Here is an 18,598-nt window from a genome sequence, read left to right as displayed (position 1 = left end):
AATTTAAAAAAAAATAATGTGTGGTCAAGTAAGATTGTAACTGAAATAATAAAGACATGAGTGGTTACTCTAGACTGAAGAAGTCAAATATTTCATGGGGAAAATAAAATCTGAATTCAACTTTAATATGATAAAGACCAGGACAGCTAACAACAGGCCGAAACATAAGTAAGTGTGTCTACAGAAGACATCACATAAATAAGTGTGGCTGGTGAAAATGGAAAAGGGCTAGATTATGAAAGGCCAGGTTATGAAGAGTCCTGAAACTACAAAGAGTGTTTAGGTGCCATGCCAAGCTCCTGTAGGTTTTTATCAGATGAAAGATAAAACTTGCAACATCTATATATGATGGACCAAAAGAAAGATTAATGTTAGGAAACTTATCTAGCAATTATAGTTAATTCAGGATCAACTGGGATGCAGACAGAAGGTCCATGAGGGATGGGTAACCTGCAGCTCTGTCCTGAGACACCTCTTCTCTTCTTATCTCACCCAGCATCAGTAGTACCCTGGCTATAAATGCCATCTATATGATAAGGACTTACACATTTATCCCCAGGTCTGCTCCCTTCCTCAACTCTGATTCTTATCCTTGACTGTCTGCCTGACATATCCATTTGGATGCACAATAGACATCTCAAACTTAATATGACCTGGACAGAATTTTTGACTTTCAGCCCATCCCCCCAAATATGTTCTTATGTTCTTCCTCATTTCTGTAAATGTCACTACCATTTTCTCAAGCAATTACTCAAGCCAAAACCTTAGATGTTCTTCTCCTTAGCTTACCTCTCACATTTACGTAATCAAGGATTCTGATCAACTTGCCTAATCCCTGCCCTGTTACAGATCACATCTATTTCTCTCCATCTTCATTTATATTGCTGTTACCCTGGCCACCATCATGTTTCACCTAGACTACTGCAAAAAAAAAAGAGCTTCCCTATAATCCAGATGTTTCCTTACTATATAAATCCTCAAATGGACTCCCATAGCTCTACACAATCTGTTCCCTGTCTCTCTGACCTCCTTTCTTACCACTATTCCTGTCACTCATTATATTTCAGCCATACCTGTCTTCCCAGGACACCCAGGTTTGTTCCTGCCTTAGGATATGAAATGTTCTTAAACCAGTTTTTGAAAGGCTGGCCCTGTCATTCATGTTTCAGTTTGAGAGACACCACCTGAAAAGGCCCTCCCTGTCCACTCAATCTAGTCACCCACCCTGGTCACTTTCTCATAGGACCCTGGTTTGTTTTTTACCAAAGCAGTCTCACTATGTCATGTTCTGTTTGCTTGTCTCCTCCTTCCCCTCAGGCCCCACGTCCCCACCTCAGAAGTCAGCTCCATGAGACAAGGCACCTTTTAAGTCTAATTCTCTGTTGCATCTCTAGGTCCATAAAGCAGTGCCTGATACATGGTAGGCATTCACTAGACATTTATTTGAAAAAATGAATGGAAATAGTATTTGATAAACATAGGATATCAAATTGGGGAAGAAAAGGTGGATTGAATGATAATCGAGATAAGTTGTAAAGGATACAATAAGAAAAATCTGAAGACTACTAGGGAAACTCTTCCTAGACAAACCCTTACCAGATCCCTATAAATTCCCTCTATCCTCAGATAACCTGTGATTTCTCCTGACCAAGAAGAGGCAAATCTACATTCTAAAACCATTCTTCTGAAAAACGGTTATGAGAAGGTTTCAGGGAGTGGTCGAATAGGGAAGTTCCTCATATCAATTCTTAAAAGATAAAGACAATTTATCTGGGGGAAAAGAGATTAGAAACATCCTATGTCTTGGGGGCCAAATGGACTTGAAACCTTTGAGCTCTGAGACAAAAGCCAGCTGAGTGAAACACCATGAAGACCTACGATTTTGATAATTGAGGAAGCAAAGACCTTTCAATAATAAGACTTTCACTGACAAAAGAAGGCTGTCCTCTCCCACTAAGACCAGATTCCTATAGTTCTCCACATCACTTCTCTGTACAGGGTCCTCTGTGGAAAGCCCAGTTGGTACCACTGCTCCTTGGGGAAATCCACAGCAACATTCCCAAATGTCACTGGCTCCTAAAATACAAGCATATATATTCTTTACTAACTATCCAGAACAGTGTCTCTGAGATAAAGAGTGAAGATGATGGTCACAGGAAAAATGGGGAAGATGTACAGAAAGTATTTTTGACAATGTTCAGACTTCGGAGTTATCCAAAACAGAAACCATCAAAGAGAAATTCCAATTCTTTATAAATTCACAATTTCACCCATACGTCTTTCTTCCTGTATTAGAAGAAAAGTTGTCTTTCCCTTTATCCTCTCATCCTATGTTCTTAGATGTTTTCTCCTCTGATATTCTCTAGGCATTTACTCTCACCATTATCCCCCATTTTTTTTTTTTTTTGGTCAGTCTTCAAACTACTCCTTTTTGAAAATTCATCCTCAGCTTATAAACAAAAACATTTGAACCTTTCTATTCCTAATGGTTTCTATTTTGTTGTTAGAAAAAAACTAGAGCCCTTTGGAAAACAATTTAGGAATATAATGACACAAACAATGTTGATGGGCCATTATTTAATAGGCACTATAAAAAGATTGAGAGATGCAGATAAATGGTGAATAGGGAGTTTGAGAGGGAAAATCAAGGAAATATACTATCAAGAGCAGAAGCCCTTATATACTTCTGCAGAAGCAGAGAGGGTTGTCAGGGACTTGCCAGTTTTTGAGGCGATACATGGAGTTGGAAGAATAAGGCAAAGCCCCCAGGGCTCTTTTTCCCAAGTTGAGAAGGGAAAGGGCAGACCCCAGGCCTCTAACAAAGAGCTCAAGGCTGTCCTGGGTAGGTTCTCCCCATCTCCTAGGCCAGGGTCTCCACTATTAAAAAGGGTACAGAGAATGTGACACTAAATGCTTTACTGCAGCCTTGAAGTGAAGACAAATGCCCCAAATAATTTTGGAATAGTGTCTACGAGACTCTATCTGTACTAATTGCAGCAGATAGGAGGTCTGGATATAACCAGCAATGTTGAGATGTTTATAAACAAGATTTTTTTTAAAAGCAAGTACTTGATGATTATGCACAGACATGACAGTGATAAAGGAAAAGGGTAAAGCATGAAAAAATAATCAAAGGAAGAATTTATTCTGGGAGAAACACGATCCAAGGAACATGAGAAATCTTCCATAAATGCTTGTGCTACAGAAGAATTCAAAAAGGGCATGAACAAACAAACAAATGATAAAAACAAATGAGATGAAAAGGCTATGAAACAGTCTAAGAATTAAAATCTACCATAGAGTTAATAAATGTATTAGAAAAAAACAGAATAGAGTAGCAATGGCTGAAAATATTAGAATTAAAGAAAACTCTAAAATAATCATAGTTAATGCAAATAAGAAAGAGAGAGATCAACACAATAGAGTTAAATAGTGTCCTTGAAGTAGAGAATTAACCAAATGAAACAGAAAAAAATAAATTAGAAATGTGATGGAGGAACATTTCCTCTAGCTGAAGGACAAATGGTATCTGCTGAGCTTTTGTGATTAGATAGACTCCACAACAAAATGGAAAGGACAGAGGAAAGAACCAGTGAACTCAAAAACAGAACAACACTGAACAACAGAAAGAACATACACTGAAAAAAAGAATAAACAGGGACCTTTGGGACTATATCCTGAGACATAAACCAAACCTCAACAAACTTAAAATAATTAAAATCACAGAGAGTATGTTTCCTAACTGCAATGGATTCAAACTAGAAATCAATAGGAAAAAGATCACAGGAACATTTCCAAACACTTGGAAATTAAACAACTCCCATCTAGATAATCCATGAGTCAAAGAGGAAGTGTCACAGGAAATAAAACAAAACAAAAATAAATGAATAAATGAAACACATAAAAGTAAATGAAAATACAGCATATAAAAATGTGTGGAATACAACTAAATCAGTGCTGAGAGGGAAATTTACAGCACTAAAGATGAAGTCTCAGATAAAAAGAAATCTAAGCTTTGCACTCAGGAAAAAAAAAAAAAAGAAGAGCAAAATAAACCCAAAGCAAGCAGAAAATAATAAAGATAAAAGTGGAACTTAATGGAATTGTAAATAGAAAAACAATAGAGAAAAATCAATGAAACATCAGGACTTCCCTGGTGGTGCAGTGGTTAAGAAACCACCTGCCAATGCAGGGTCAATGCAGGGTTTGAGCCCTGGTCAGGAAGATCCCACATGCTGCAGAGCAACTAAGCCCGTGTGCCACAACTACTGAGGCCCGCACACCTAGACCCCGTGCTCCACAACAAGTGAAGCCACCACAATGAGTTTGTGCACTGCAACGAAGAGTAGCCCCTGCTCACCACAACTAGAGAAAGCCTGCGCACAGCAACAAAGACCCAATGCAGCCAAAAATTAATTAATTAATTTTAAAAAATCAGTGAAACAAAAAGCTGGTTCTCTGAAAAGACCAGCAAAATTTGTGACTAACGAAAATAAACAGGGAGAAGACACAAGTCACCAATATCAGGAAACCACCAGGGGATATTATCACAGACCCAGAGAATATAAAAATTATATTAAGGGGATACTATGAATGATTCTATAGACATATAAATATGAAAACTAAAATGAAATGGACTAATTCCTCAAAAACACAGGCTTCCACAACTCATCTATTGTGAAATAGACTATTTAAATCATACTGTTGAAATAATTATTAAGAAAACTGAATTCATAATTTTAAAACTCCTGAAAAAGACATGCCCAGGCCCAGAAGAACACACTGTCAAATTCTGCCAAATGTTTAAAGACAAATTAACTCCAATTCCACACAATGTTTTGTAGGAAATAGAAAAAGTGATTGCTTCTCAATTCATTTTATGAGACCAGTAATCCTGAAACCAAAATCAGAAAAAGACAGTACCAAAAAGAAAACTACAGACCAACAACCCCTGTATAATAGATGCAAAATCCCTTAGCAAAATATAAGCAAATAGAATTCAACAATATGATAGAAAATTGTGTGGTGTGATCAAGTGAGATTTCTACCACTGATGCAAAGCTTGCTCAATATTCAAAAATTAATCAACGTAATGTACCATATTAACATTTCAAAGAAGAAAAGTCCTAGGGTCATACTCATTAATGAAGAAAAAGCATTTGACAAAATTCTACATTTCTTCATGATTAAAAAAAACTCTCAGAAAATTAGGAACAGAGGGGAGCTTCCACAACTTGATAAAGAACGTCTACCCCAAACCCATAAGGTAACATGATATTTAATGATTAAAGACTGTATGTGCTCCCCCTAAGATTAGGAAAAGACAAGGACACCTACTTCTCACCATTATTATTCAATATAGTACTGGAATTTCTAGCAAGCACATTAAGTCAAAGAAAAAAAAGACATGTAGATTGTAAAGGAAGAACTAAAACTGTCCTTATTTGGAAATAATATGACAGACTATGGTGAAAATCTCAAGGGATCTTCAAAATAATTCAACTAATAAGTGAGTTCATCAATAAATCATACAAGATTAACATATAAAATCAGCTGTATTTCTATATACTGTACTTGCAATAAAAACATGAAAAATTAACACCATTAAGAAGGTGAAAAGAAAAACCTACAGAATGGGAGAAAATTTATTTGATAAGGGACTGGTGTCCTGAATACACAAGACACTCTTATACCTCAACAATAAAAAGACAAATAACACAATTTAAAATTGGGAAAAATATTTGAATAAATATTTATCCAAATAAGATATGCAAATGACCAATAAGACAAATGAAAAGGTGGTCAACATCAGAAGTCACTAGAGAAACAGAAATCAAAATCACAACAAGATATCATTTTACACCCAAGAGAATGGCTATAACAACAACAACAAAAAAGATGGACAATATCAAGTATGGGTGACAATGTAGAGAAATTGAAACTTTCATTGACTTCTGGTAGGAATATAAAATGATGCAGCTGCCTTGGAAAACAGTTCAGTAGTTCTTCAAAAAGTTAAACATAGAGTTACAATATAGCAATTACACTCCTAGGTATACACCCAAGAGGAATGAAAATATATGTCCACACAGAAAAGTATACATGAATGTTCATAACAGAATTATTTATGACAGCCAAAAAGTGGAATGAATCCAAATGCCCATTAACTGATGAATGGATAAACATTTGTCATAACCTTAGGTGGAATATTATTTGGTAGTAAAATAGAAGTACTGATTCATGCCCCAACATGAAAACATTATGCTAAGTGAAATAAGCCAGTTTTACCTCTTCCTTTCTAATATGGAATCTTTTATTTCTTTTTCATGCATATTATATTGCCTAAAGACTTGGATTTGAATAATTGTGCAGAATAAAATTTTCCACATTTTTATACATGTAACAACAATTCAATTAAAAATTTCAATGTGTATCAAAAACAACCAAAACACCAAGAGAAAAAAAGTTAAAAAGAAAACCATGGAAAATTCAGATAAGAAAATAATCAAATATGGCTGTTAAATAGTAATAAATATAACCAAGAAAATGGATTACAAATTTTAGCATAGAATGGGAATCAAATGGAAATTCTGAAGTGAAAAACATAACTGTAAGTAAGAACAGATGGGTTAAGTAGCATATTGGATGCAGCTAAGGCAAGAAATAGGTCAGTAGAAAATATCCCAATTTGCTCTGAAAGACAAAGAACATAAAAAAATGGATTCAAGCTCACCTTAACAGCAACATTTTAACTTAATCATATATTTAAAGAACGTATCTCCAATCCCAGTCACATTCTGAGGTGCTGGAGGTTAGGACTTCCACATGTGAATTTGAGGCTGAGGGAGACACAGTCCAGCCCATAACAGGAATACAAACGAAACCAAATGAACATAACTGTATGTCAAATAAATAACATATCCACACTGAAGGGGGAAGAAAAATAACTTATCCAAGTACTTTCTGAACCAGTATTGAGACTATATCTTCAGTCTTAAGGTAATAAAAACCGTAAACAAATACTGAACAAATATTGACTTACAGTTAGTAGGTTTGTTCTTCACAGCCATATGGGCTGGAAAACCTACTTTCTGTGTATTCTAGGATTGAGCAAATGAGTAAAATATATTTAGAATAATGAGAGCCAGGTTTCTCACTTTGGAAAATAGAGTTACAAATTGGGCAGTAATGAAGACTGCATGGTGTTGAACTGGTATCAGTAGGAATTAACGGTTTTGAATATATAGATGGATATAGATATGTATGTGTGCATGTATGTGAATGTACATATATGTATGCATGTATGTATTTCTGTATATAAATTTTTCCATTGGGAGGGCCTATAAGCAATGACACCCCAGAAGCAATGAGTACGGAGAGCACCCAGATTTGGTTTCTACAATCCATTGTTCCCTTAAAGAACCAAGCCTGCTTGGAGAAATGCTGATTCCAGGGCTGAGACAAGGAAAGAACTGGATGAGCCTAAAACATCCTGTTATGCTAAAAAAAATGAGGAAACACTAAAAAAAAAATGATAGGTATATGTCAAAAGGATACAGTAGCTGGTTTGAATGGACTCCCAAAGCACATATCTGGATAATTTCAGCACCAAAATCAATAATGATAGTAACAGATTCTAACCCATTGAATAAAATAAAGATCCATTAGTTCATTCTTATATAAATAAGTGTATAATTGAAGTAGAAGGGGAAACTCTTCCTTATAGAGAAAACAATAATAAATGTAGAAAGAATAATCTAGTCATAAAGTCTCTATTACGCAGCCATAATATTTACCATTGGTTTATGCAGGAATCATCAATGAATGCTATAAGTATTGTATAAAATTTTGATAAATAAGAGATTTACATAGCCTCAAAATATTTCCCATAAAATAATTACTAGCTACAACTGGACACCTTGTGACCATGAACCCTTTTATTGTCTCTGAAAGATTTCCTCACTCTCAAAATGGAAATAATCATCTACTTTTTGCAGTTCCTCTAGGACATATATACAGGAATTGGTAGTGTCTAAAAGTACCTTACAGGCATTATGCTAATGCTAATCATTTTCTCTTTTCTAAAAAGGAGCAAAGATCAGCTAACTCTGAGTAATTACACAGTGTTTCAGGAGAAAAAAATCAACTCACCTGTAACTGGGTCATGGTCTCCTCTGGAGAAAATGCAGAGAAGATGGAGCTGGTGGAGAAGAAAAAAAGCATGACTGAGCAGACTAGCCCATTTCAGCCACTCTGGGCTTCGGGAATGAAGTGAACATTTTACTCCACTGAGACCATTAACACTGCTTGCTACCTGAGCCATTGTTTTCCTCGCTTACCCACCCTAAAAGGTCTTTCGCTCCTTTCCCACCCAGGTCTTCTGGAACTGTCACCTCAGGCTTTTGGGTTAAGCTCTCTCCATTGCCTCTCTCTTTCTCCCTCTTTGTGGTTGTGGTACCTCCTCTCAAGCCACCTTTTTTTCTGGGCCAAAAGTTGAGCAAGCAAGCAGACCCAGGAGTTCCAAAGTCTTTCTCTTTTCAAACCCTCTGCGTTCTCCCTTCGATTTGTTGCAAGAGGTCTCAGGCAGAAGGGTTTCCTCTCAGAATGTATTCTTGATGCTTAGGGTGTATCCTCCTTTTCCACTCTCTGGAATCTGTATTTTCCCTTTGTGCAGGGGCTGTGTGTGCAGAGACAACACTGCTTTGGGTGTGCATTTACTCTGAGCACCAAAATTAACTTTCTTTCACTTGCCAAACGACGAGAGTTTAGTTTACAAAATAAAGGATCACAGTTCTGGTGAATCTTGGAAACTAATGGCTGGCCTGACCCACTAGGCCTTGGGCAAATGACCTTGGCAAGAAGGTCCTACCAGGCTCTGGCCGCTGCCAGATCCAACGGAGGCCTTACAGAAGGGCTGGATACTCCTGAGGACAATGCCTATGGTGCTCAAGAAGAGATTCAAGGAATGAAAGTGGCTGGAAAAATCTTTGCTGTGGACACACAAATTAGTCGGACACATCCTGGCTTCTGGGATCTCAAGATTAATGAGTCAGGTCACAGGACAGTGCAATTCGCCCTGTGTTGGGAGTAAAGCTCTTATCGCGCTGTTTTGAAATTAGTTCTTTTATTTGTCTTCCCTGTGAGACTTTTAAGACCTACTGAATGACGCCAACCCACCGCGATCTCAGGACCAATGACAGGTCCCAGGTGGTCCAGAGCTCCGAGAACAGCTCCGCGATTGGCCCAGTGAGCATGCGCAGTGCGCTCGCCTGCGTCACGGAAGATGCGCGCTTCCCTGCGGGCGCGCGCTTGAGGGCCCAGTTTTTCGAGTCTTACTGCTCCACCCCGCAACCCCCTCCTTCTAGCCCGACGCCCACAGAGCCTCCTTCTCCTATGACCCCAGCGGCTGCGAGCGCCCGCGCGTCCCAGACCACGTTGCGAGCGAGGTCAGCCGACCTCCTAGAACTCGGACAGGGCGACCGGAAACAGAGAGGCCTGCGCGGAGGCTTGTGAACCACGGTCCCCACAATGCCCTGGGCGTTCTTCCGTTTCCGCTGCCTCTCAGCCAGGAGTCCAGCCTTGGGTCTGGGAGTGGGGCTGGTGCTGCGACCTCAGGCACGGGCTGGCGCTGCCCCTTTCATCTCTGAAGTCCTCTTATATTATCCTTTGCCAACCTCGGAAGGGGAAAAATTGGTGTCTGTTGTTGTTTAAGTATATTGCGTATGCGTTTATGTTCATACTGTTTATATATTTTTTCATATGATTTGTTTTACTATCGGGCTCTTGCTTGCTGTGTTTAAGTGCAGACTGACTTTATATATATATTTATTATATAAGTTTCAGATGTACAGCATTATAATCCGACATCTATATGCACTACAAAGTGATCACCACATGTCTAGTTACCATCCATCACTGTACAGTTGACCCCTTTCACCCATTGCACCCACCTGCCAACTCCCTTCCCCTCTGGTGACCACTCACTTTATATATTTAAGTCTATTTATATCTTTATTTCTTTTTATTTTATGGCTTCAGTAACAAGAAATCCTTTAATTTTACCTGATTAAAATGGTAAAAATTCAATTCTGTTCTTTTTGTTGTTGCTGTTGATTTGAAATACCTCTTTGATGTAAATATTAATTAATTAATTTTTGATAGTTTTATTTGTTTTAAATATTTTAAAATATTTTTCTCATAAGTCCTGTGCCCTTTTTTGTATAGTTTATATAATATATGCTGCTAATGTACAGCTGTAGAAGAATTGAGAATATTCTTAGACAAAACAAAATTCATCATCAACTGTAATAGAGTTGCCTTGTTGACATCTCTTCCCAGTTTTACTTCGCCTGTGATGGAATCTTTCCTCTTGATTACTGATCTGAGAATTCTACATTCTTGCATTATTTGTCTTCTGAGTACAGAGAGTACTCTGGCATGCCCTGCCAAGAAACTGAGGAACTGAGTAGTAATAATTTCAAAACTCTAGCACATATTGGGGAAAAGCACCTTCCCTCAACCCAGTAGTTACTTCTATCCACTGTTCTCAACTAAAAATACTGTATAATTTTTTAAATGTTCATAATGTTGCCAAAAATCTTGGCTCTCTGTGCACTGATGCCGAACAGAAATATGGAGACAGATTTTGGAGGAAAAGAGAGATGGCTTTATTTCTTTGCCAGGCAAAAGGGAAAACAGCAGACTACTGCCTCAAGAACTGTGCTCCACTCTCCTGGGGAATTACAGAGGGTCTTATAGGTGGAACTCGCAGTCTGGGGGTAAGTGATAAGGATCGAAGCGGTGAAGGTCTTCCATTCTTCTTCTTGCATTATTTCAAAACAGTCACTACTGGCATCAGGCAGCCCGGTAATTGGGTCAAGCAGCCCGGTAATTGGGTCTGTTTGTCTCCGGGTTATTGGCCTGCGATCTTCTTTCTGAAATACAAACAGCTACAAGGGGTGATTTGCTATGAGAGAGCTGGGAGAGTAAATACCAGGTGGAGGATGTAAAGTACACAGAATTAAGGGGTGATAGGTGCAAGATGTAATTTACACGGAGTTAGGGGGTGACAGGTTAACTTTGTGAAGGAAAAATCTAGTTAGAGACAGTACAGATTAGTAACAGTTAAAATAAAACTAAGATTGATTAACGTTTTCAGGCCAGTTTATATTTCTTCTCTAGCCAATTCACTGTTCCCTTTATTTTCCTTGTCATCAGGAGAGGAAAAAAACTAATTTCTATTTCTGTTGTAACAATAAAAGCAACTAAGAATTGACAAGATAGAATTACCAAACCAAGATCTCAGAGAAAGCTATGAACCCAGAGTCGTAAAAGTGTTACTGGAGCTACTTTTACTATGAAGATACGCTCATCCTGAGGCAACAGGGATGGAAGTAAAAACCCAAGGACAGTCAGAGATGAGAAGTCTGATAGGGGAATTACTCTATATTATGTTGAAATTCCAAAAGACCAAAATTACATAATGTACAGAAGTCTAGGTTGGCAGCTATTTTCTTTTTGTGCTTGGATCCTATTCTACTGTTTGCTGGCTTCCTTTGTTATTGAGAAACCAGCTGACAATCTAATTGCCAGTCCTATTAGAGTAGAATGTCCTCTTAAGATTTTGCTGTCTGTCTTTGGTTTTCTGATTTAACACTATTAGGTTGTGTTCTGTGTTCTTTTATGTGGTGGTCAGTCAGGTCTGGACACAAGAGGAGACACAGGACAGGCTCAGAAAAATAAAATATACCCACAGGTCCTAGAAATAAGAGGCACAGTAAATCATGAAGGGGCACAGAGGGAAGCACCAGCACTGGCTAGGAGGCAGAAGAGGCAGGAGCAAGGGGAGAACCAAGGCCATGGCCTTTAAGGAGTTTCTATAGGAAAGGCTCGGCAGGTCAGGGTAAACAGTTTAGGATGGCTAGTATGAATAATTTTAGTGGGCTTTAAGCTATAGGGGTGGTCCCTAGTTGCCTGGTACTTGGCACTGGCATGATTAAGGCAGAGGAATATTGTCTCCCGGGTTGTAAGGGCTATACAGAGGAGGCATTACTCTGGACTGGATAGTTTGTATGTCAAAGGCCTTCTCCAGGCTGGATTCCTTGCCATCTCTAAGAATTGGCTAACCCTGGAAGGGGTAGTCTCTGCCCAGCCAGGAAGGTTTTTAAGATATCAAAACATCATAATATACAGAAAAATCTTTTAAATATACATAACACAAATGGCTAAGTGTTGATTTATTTTTATTTATTCTGCTTAAGATTTCCTGGGCTTCTTGAATCTGTAGGTTTAAGTATCTTGTTAGTCTGGAATGTGCTTACTGTCATCTTTGCAGATGTTGTCTCTATTGAATCTACCCTCTTCTCTCTTAATAGAACTCTGAGTAAAGATATTTAGAACTTTGCATCCCATCCTCCATATCTTTTAAAATCTTATTCTCTATTCTTTAATCCTTTTTATTCCTTACATTGTGTTCTGGATAATTTACCATGATCTATGTAATATTCTAATTCACTAATTTTCTGATGTGCTGTGTTCAATCTCCAGCCAGATCTATCCAATATGTTTTTAATTTGGGTGATTATATTTTTCACATGTAGAGAATGTATCTCCCTTTCAAAGCTTCTATATCTTTATTCAGGTTCCTAGTACTTTCAGATTTATTCAAGTTTGCCTTTTAATTCTTTTTTTTTAAAGGTTGGAGACTGCTGTTTTATACACTTATTTATTTATTTTTGCTGCGTTGGGTCTTCATTGCTGTGCACAAGCTTTCTCTAGTTGCTGCAAGCGGAGGCTACTCTTTGTTGTGGTGGCTTCACTTGTTGCAGAGCACGGGCTCTAGGCGTGCAGGCTTCAGTAGTTGCGGCGTGCAGACTCAGTCGTTGTGTCACGTGGGCTCAGTAGTTGTGGCTTGCGGGCTCTAGAGCGCAGGCTCAGTAGTTGTGGCTTGCGGGCTCTAGAGTGCAGGCTCAGTAGTTGTGATGCACAGGTTTAGTTGCTCCGCGGCATGTGGGATCTTCCTGGACCAGGGCTCGTACCCGTGTCCCCTGCATTGGCAGGCAGATTCTTAACCACTGCACCACCAGGGAAGCCTCGTCTTTTAATTCTTTACAGTTTTATTATCTGAGACTAATAATTCCATACCAAATTCTTTGGAAGCCTGTTTCTACAGATTCTCACTCATAGTATTGCATATCTTAGTCTGTTTAATTATCTTTGTGTATTCCTCATTGACTGAAAAGGTATGTCTGGGAATTCTCCAAGGTTTAGGATTAAGTTACTTTCCTCAAGGGGGGAGCTACACTATTTCTGCCAACCCCCTTAGGGCACCATCAGTGCAAGATCACATTACACAGAAAACACAGCCGAAGCTTTCCTACGTCACCCACATGATCTAATTTGGGGCAAATCCTGAGTGAGGTCTTATATATACTTGTCATACCTAAGCCATGGTTTTTCTTCTCTAGTAATTATCACTTTCTATTCTCTCAGTGAAAGAGTCACTTGGGTGTGGAGTCACTTGGGTGTGGAGGATGAGAATGAATTTAATTTTGGATTTCTTTATCTTAAAGGTGTATTTTTGCCTTGAATTAGTTAAAAAACAGTCTGACAAAACATACGGTGGCAGAAAATAGCACATTATATCTTGAGATGACCGAAAAAAGAACTACAAAAATACTACCCTCAACAAAAATTTTGAAAGGAATGAGGACAAAATAAAGGCATTTTCAGCCAAAAACCAACCAAACAGACACACAAACTGAGCAAGCCGCTGTTGTGGCAATCCTGTGGAGCAAATGAACTCTCACCTAAAATTTGGTTCAGGTGTCAAGACTAATTATACCACCCACATTCCAATAGAATATAAAAAAGATGTATAACTCACAACATGAGGTCTTCTGGGAAAAGCACAGACAGCCTCCAAAGCTGGTCTGAAAATGCCTTCAGAGAGCAAGGGAAGAAGACTGGCTTGAGGTTTCTGTGGTGTTTAGGGGGTAGGGCTGGGTTAAAGTTCCCGGGCACTGTTTGAACACACCTGTCAAAGGAGGGGACACTGGGCTTTCTTATCAGTCTTCCTAGATGTGAGACAGGAGGGAGGAAGTGGGCTCCAGGCAAACATAAAAAGAAAAATTGCAGTCAGAACCTTTATGACAGTACATCACCCACCAACTTTAACTGAAGAAAATTCTAGAATAGCAATAAAAATATCTGATGGGGTTAAAGAAAAGACAAAACATTAAAAAACAGACAACAGTAACATGTGAGAAGTGTGTAATAGATTTCAGTCATTCCAAGTTCCTTCTATCATCTAGGAAGAAATTAAACACTAATTTGATTGACTTAGAGTTTTGAAAAATTTGGTAACTTCTTGTATAAACATTACAGATAAAAATTAGTAATGTATAATATTCAAACCAGAAGAGGAAAAATTGATGATTAAACAAAGATCAATCTAAAAAACAAAGGTCATAAAGAAAAATAAATGGAAACATGGTAGTTTAAAAACAAAATATTAGTTATTAGTTAACAAAATATAAATTGACTAAATGTTCCATGTTTAATGTTCCAAAATGTTTGTCATATTCTATTTTTAAAAAATTACAAGCTGTCCATACAGACACATCTAAATGTAAAGTCTCAGAAGAATTCACTGTAAAAGGATGATATAAAAATATACCCAAATGTAGCCAAGAGAAAAATGGCATCAAGAAGAGACTTTACTGAATAGACTTGGAAGAAAAAGCAAATTATAAAAAAATAGACTTTAAGGCAGAAAGTATGATAAAACGTTTATTTAATTATGATAAAGTATTCAATTCACCCAGAATATGTAAGTACGTATGCAACTATTAATAGTCTAACTAATAGAAATATAAGGAAAAATAGAAAAATCCCAAATAGTGGAATGTTTCAGACATGTCCACTTCAACTGATAGAACAAACAAAAATTAGTAGACAAAATATCGGTAAAAATGTTAAGCAAGTGAAAACCATTATTACCAAAATTGATTTAATACAATTATAGGAAACACTGCAGCCATGAATTCTAGGATACATGTTTATCAACACATATGGACTATTTAGAAAATGTGACTCTATCCTTGGCCGTAAACATTTGAATAAATTATAAAAGTCTGAAATCACAGACAACATGGAAGTAAAGCTGGAAATCAGTTACATAAAGTTGAAATAAATAATAGAAATTGAAATGAAGCAACATTTCAATGTTACCCTGAGTCAAAGAGGAACTAAGATTTGAAAGTATTTCAATACTTGAAAGTATTTTGAACTGAGTAATGTTGATTATACTGAACACCAAAACTTGCCATAATTAAAAGAAAATATACCAACATAACTATACATATGTTAGGGAAGAAAGCCTGATTGATAATGAGATAACCAAGTGTCATGTGTGAATCCAAAAAAGAGCAACATAAACTTCCAAAAATATAAGAGAAAATAAATATAAAAACTGGCAATGGGCCAAAACTCCATGTAAGACCACTGCCAGAAATAGTAAGTCCACAGTAATTAGGAACATACTAAGACAGATATTAGTAGATTAGAGCATGAAACACAGGGAAGCAACTTAAAAGTACACACAATTTGAAATATCTGTATTTGAAAAGTCGCTCCTGGGAAAGAAAAGCCTAAAATAGAGGAAGAGGCATCCTTTGGCAATCATGTGGTGAGGGGCACATGAAGTAAAAGAGGATATTTTACCAAGAAATGAAACCTAACAATTGGGGGACACACAAACATCGCCCATAAACCAGCAAAACAAATCCATAGAACTGAAATTTGCTATACTGACAGAAGAGGGCACCATTGAATCTGTGAGCTAGCAAAAATCCACTAAAATGAGAAGAAAATTCATTGTCTTAAGGAGTTACTATAAAAAATTAGATTCAATACACTTCAACTAATTGAGAATTCCCCACAATAAAATAATTATGAATCAAAGTAAGACTCTTAAAGCAGCAGTACAAATGGAATAAAATATATTCAAACAGGCATTTCTGAATAAGAAAAACCACCTTGAATCAGACATCTAAAAAAAGGAACCAAAATGGACAAAGATTTGATGAAATGAAAATATAGTTAATTAAACTCATGAAATAAAGAAAAAGATGAAAAAGTAAATCATAAGAAGACAAAAGGATTAGACACAAATGAAAACGTAATGGCAGGCATTGAAGAAAGACAGGAAAGTAGAATGAAAATGAGATAACTTTAAAAAAAAACAAGTTCAAAACAGAGGGGTGGAAATGGAAGTTCAGCAAAGGATGCTATTCATATAAATGACGTTTCTGGAAAAGAAAGATAAAACAATGGGATAAGCTAGTAAGATCTAATATTTAAAAGTATATTGCAAGAAATTTATGCAGTAATCAACCTGAGTTTACTGGTTCTGCTTCTCCTGAGGTTGCTCTCCTTGGCTTACAGGTGGCCACATCCTAGCCGTGTCTTCATATGGCCTTTCTCTGTGCACACACATCACTAGTGTCACTTATAAGAACACCAGACATATTAGATTAATGGCCACCCCCTCCCCTCGACCAAATTTAACCTTAATTACCTCCTTAAATGCCTTACCTCCAAACACATTCAAATTGGGGGTTAGGGCTTCAGCATATACATTTTTTTCCCTGAGGGACACAATTCATTAAGTTACAGACATTTTAGTTGTTTGCAGTGTCTTAATTTAATTTCAGTTTAGCAGTAAGAAATTCAGTAATTTCAGCTTCCCCCATCTCTCATAGCTGGGTAACTAGGATTTCACAGGGACTTATTGCCAGTGAGGGTAAGAGTTAGATCACCTTTGTGACCAGTAACCTTAATTTAGTGTTCATTTAGTAATGACCTATAGTGGCTCTACTTTTATTATTACTTCTTTATGGTAAAAGAGATATACAAACATGGTAAAAATTTTTAAATGCAACATGATACTAAATGAAAAGACTCATCCTTCCTTCCTGCTCCACTCTCTATCACAATACTTTTAACTTTTTCTATTTTTAGTTACTTTTATATACTAAAAGGATTGTTTTCTATATATAGTAGTGTGTATACGTTAATCCCAATCTCCTAATTTATCACTTCCCCCCATGTTTTCCCTTTGGTAACAATAAATTTGATTTCGAGAACTGTGAGTCTGTTTCTGTTTTGTAAATAATTCATTTGTATCATTTTTATTAGATTCCACATATAAGTGATATCATCTGTTATTTGTATTTCTCTGTCTGACTTACTTCACTTAGTAATAGATAACTAATGAAGACCTATTGTATAGCACAGGGAACTCTACTCAATATTCGGTAATGACCTATGTGGGAAAAGAATCTGAAAAAGAATGGATATATATATATATATATATATATATATATATATATATATATATATATATATATATATACATACACACATGTATATATATAACTGATTCACTTTGTTGTACACCTGAAATTACACAACACTGTAAGTCAACAATACTCCAATATATTTTTTTTAAAAAGGACTGTTTATGCTGTATGTTACTGAAAATAGTTCAAACTGGCTTTAAAAAACAAGAAAGTATGGTCTTTGATAAATGAAAACTTGGGGGTTAGTCTGGATCCAGGTTTCAAATCGGATGATCAGGCTTCTCCATGTCTTTGACATTCTCTCTCTCCTGTGGGATGAAATACTCTGAGTCACATGATTACTTTTACTGTATGGACTTGGGATAGTTAATGAGTTTTCTGCAAAGGGAGAAGAAGGAGCTGTAACAGAAGGGAAAGGGGAGATAGGTAAGCAAAGGCAATATATTGATGGTCAATAACACTTTAATGGATTTAACAATTTAGAGAATGTTTAACTCCTTACTGTGAGATTATTACTAATCTCACCAGTACTTCTGCTCCATAACTTTCAAACTCCATACAGTTCATTCCCAGTATCTGTGGTAGTGACGTCCTACAAAGTCACCACAATCACTGAATTAGCCAGTACTGAACCATTCCGCCCTGGGGAAATACAGAGTTAGGTTCATGTGAGCCTTTGGTCACAGCACTTTCATCAACTGATCAATGCCTAACCTTGTTTTGTGTGTGTTTCTGTTTAAAGGCACTTTATTTAATATATATTGCTGATCCACTGACATTGAACTCATGGCCAATGGGACTGAACAAAGCTTATCTAACACACGTGAAGGTGCATCTCACCCTTCTTGCACTTAGGAACAATAGACCCACTTCCTCACTATGCTGGGGCCGTTTTGAATGTGAAATCACCAACAAAAAGCACAAAAATGTAAAACACATGGCATTAAGTAGACTGCAAAGAGAACACTTATTTACAGTATGAGAGCTGAACTGAGAAAGTAGAGCTTGCCTGGTCCACCTCAGCTGGGGACCTGCATGGTAGGCGACTTAAATTTCCACGGCTCTGCACATATCTGCAAATGATTGCAGAAGCACCATGAGTATTGATTCAGGGGCTACAAATTACTTGGGGGTTATAAATACCAATTGAACAAGTCAGCAAATTGGCAAATACAGAATCTGAATGAGGAAAGTATAGCATAGGAATGAAGTCGATTCCTATTTTATTAATTCTG

Source organism: Eschrichtius robustus, chromosome 1 (assembly GCF_028021215.1).
Source record: "Eschrichtius robustus isolate mEscRob2 chromosome 1, mEscRob2.pri, whole genome shotgun sequence".
NCBI classification, from domain to species: domain Eukaryota; kingdom Metazoa; phylum Chordata; class Mammalia; order Artiodactyla; family Eschrichtiidae; genus Eschrichtius; species Eschrichtius robustus.
The sequence above is the reverse complement of the archived record's forward strand: the minus strand, read 5'-3'. Positions refer to the sequence as shown.